The sequence below is a fragment of the Callorhinchus milii genome, unplaced genomic scaffold, assembly GCF_018977255.1.
Source record: "Callorhinchus milii isolate IMCB2004 unplaced genomic scaffold, IMCB_Cmil_1.0 Scaffold2, whole genome shotgun sequence".
Classification (NCBI taxonomy): Eukaryota; Metazoa; Chordata; class Chondrichthyes; order Chimaeriformes; family Callorhinchidae; genus Callorhinchus; species Callorhinchus milii.
Genome location: NW_024704743.1, coordinates 76,189,898 through 76,192,950, shown reverse-complemented (window position 1 = coordinate 76,192,950; position 3,053 = coordinate 76,189,898).

Genomic DNA, 3,053 nt, shown 5'->3' with positions numbered 1-3,053 from the left:
CTCCCTGCTCATGTTTCTTTCTGGTAAGATGCCGTTTATACAACAGCAACAAAATTACATTTGTATAGTGCCTTTCACAATACAATATACATTCATATGGCATCTTTCACATTGGGAGGAGATCTCAACACCCTTTACAAAGCTGCCGGGTCACCTTAGCTGGGGATGGGGGTTAAAAATGTCCGAAAGCACAATCAACATAAACAACAAAATTACATTTGTTTAGGGCCTTTCACATCGGGAGAGGCCGTCTCAAGGCGCTGGACAGTCATTGTTTCGGACCCAAGCTGAAGGTTGGGATTGCGGAGGGTGGGAACGGGGGGGGGGGGGGGAGCAGGGAAAGTACGGTCACAGAGGAGGGTGTTGAGATGGGCCTTGAAGAATGCAAGGGAGGGGATGAGGTAGAGGGACTGTGGGATGGAGTTCCAGAGGATGGGGGCAGAATGGCAGAAGGCCCGCTCACCAATGGTGGGGCGGGCGAGGTGGGGGACATGGAACAGGCCGGAGTCCACTGAGTGGAGGAAGCAGGCAGGATAGTGGGGGTAGGGAGAGGTAGGCAAGACCATGGAGAGCTTTGAAGGTGAGGACCAGGATCTTGAACTGTATCCTCTGTGTGATAGGAAGCCAATGGAGTTGGGCAAGGATGGGAGTGATAGGGTCGCAGAGCCTAGTGCGAGAGAGGACCAAGGCTGCAGAGTTCTGGATGATCTGCAGCCTGTGGAGGGAGGAGTTGGGGAGGCCGACAAGCAAGGAGTTTGCATAGTCAAGCATCGAGGTTATGAAAGCGTGTATGAGGGTTTCGGTGGCCTGCGGTGTGAATGCGTTGGTGCTGACGGGAGCCAATCAGGAGAACCTCGGTCTTGTTGATATTCAACTGAAGAAAGTTAGCTCTAATCTAGGACTTGATGTCTGACAGATATTCTGTTAGGACAGCAGTGGTCCTGGAGTCAAAGGTGGAGGCAGAGAGATACAGTTTGGTGTCATCCGCAAACATGTGGAAGTTGACCCCATGTCTGCAAATGATGTTAGCAAGAGGGAGCATATAGATATTGAAGAGGAGGGGACCAAGGACGGAGCCCTGAGGAACATTGCACGAGATGGTACGGGGGCTAGAGAAGAAACTGTTCGTGGAGATGAAGTGGAGGCGGTGCAAGAGGTACGATCTGAACCAGTCAAGGACAGAACCATGAAGGTTGAGGTGAGAGGAGAGGCAGTGGATGAGGAGAGAATGGTCAATGGTGTCGAAGGCAGCAGAGAGGTTAAGGAGGACGAGGAGGCAGAGGGAGCCCTGTCGCAGATGGACAGAATGTCATTTGTCACTTTGACCAAAGGTGTTTCTGTATTTTGGGCGGCATGGAAACCCGATTGGAGGGGTTCATGAATGGAGTGGCGGGAGAGGAAGAAGCGAAGCTGGGAAGCAACTACTTGTTCCAGGACCTTAGAGAGGAAAGGGAGGTTGGAGAGGAGATTGGAGAGAATCAAACAGATAAGTCTTAAGGTGGGGTTTAAAAGTAGGGAGGCAGCCAGTCGAAGGGATTCATTCTTTACACAATGACTGCCACAACGGTACATTTGCAGTGTATTTAAGAATTATTACATTCAATATTGTTAATTTGCGTTGATCACGCTAGTATGTGCACTTTGTGTTTTAAAACTGTATATCAACGTAAAAACAATAAGGGAATTTTAAAAAGACTGCTCATTCAATTGCTAATAAGGCACACACCTACATACCCACACACACGATAAGTATTACACAAGTGTTATAAATATCTTCTCCAAATAAGGTTGAAGTGAGGTAAAAAATTAATATTTCATATTTTCTAGGACTTTGAATTTACATAATCTAGGCTGACACTTCAATACTGGGTTGGGGATTGCTGTATTGTTTGAGGTGCCCTCTTTTGGAGGAGACATTAAAACAAGGTCCTGTTTGCTGTTCAAATGGACATTAAAGCACCCATGGCAACAGTTGAAGAGAAGGGAATTTCTCCTGTTGCCCTGTCCAACAACTCCCCAAAATAAAATTGGTCATTTGCTTAATGAATATTTGCAGGACATCAGATACTGATCATGAGTATCTATTATTTTAGGCAGGATTATCGAATGAGAAGTGATGATTTATACCACACTCCCCAATAAAGAAAACTTAATCACAAACAAGTTCATCATAGGCATGTACTTTATTTTTTGGTTGGCTTTTGGTTCTTTTGAAAAAGCATATGAATATTGTGACAAAAAGTTTGCAAGATTTGTATGTTTACTTAGGGTCATCAGAATGACAGAATACATATCAGATATCAGCCTTTTACTGAGAAAGTTTAGTACGGAAATAAGTCATGATTTCCATAGCACTTAATTAAACTGTCACCATGGATCCATAAAATAACTCATTCTCTAGGCAACATGAGGTCAATGTTAACTCACTTGTGTTATGAGATCTGTAATTTTGATCTGAACAACCCAGGAACCTCTCAAATATATTGTTTCCATTGCATGATTCCCACGTAGATCAATCTCAGCTACTTGTTTAAACCAGTTTTCAGACCGTGAAATTATACAGTTCCTTTCTCTCTATATATTATATACTATATATATGGATTGTTGGAGGCTTCTTATTTAGTAGCTGAGTTTACATCTTTCAGATAAAATAGTGAAGCCACCTTTATATCTGTCTTATATACAATGAGATTCCATTTCCTTTCCCTTATCTTCCCCTTTCATGTCATTATATCAGGATAACTTTCAGGATATCAGGATCAATTGTTAAATACCAAGTGCATGAATCTCTGGATGTACTTACTATATTATCAATTATTGGTGAATAATTGAGTCCACCAACCTAAGGGTTGTCACTGAGAAATGTGTTATATAGACATAGCAGTTGCCTACAAAAATACAGTCACTACACTTCAGTAATTCCTGTGAAGCACTTTAAAACATTCTCTCGAATGATACACCCTCCTATTGGAAGCTATGATATGAAATGCAAGGATTATTATTGTGATATTGTTAATAATATTATGACAATAATAAAATTGTTACTTTTAGCG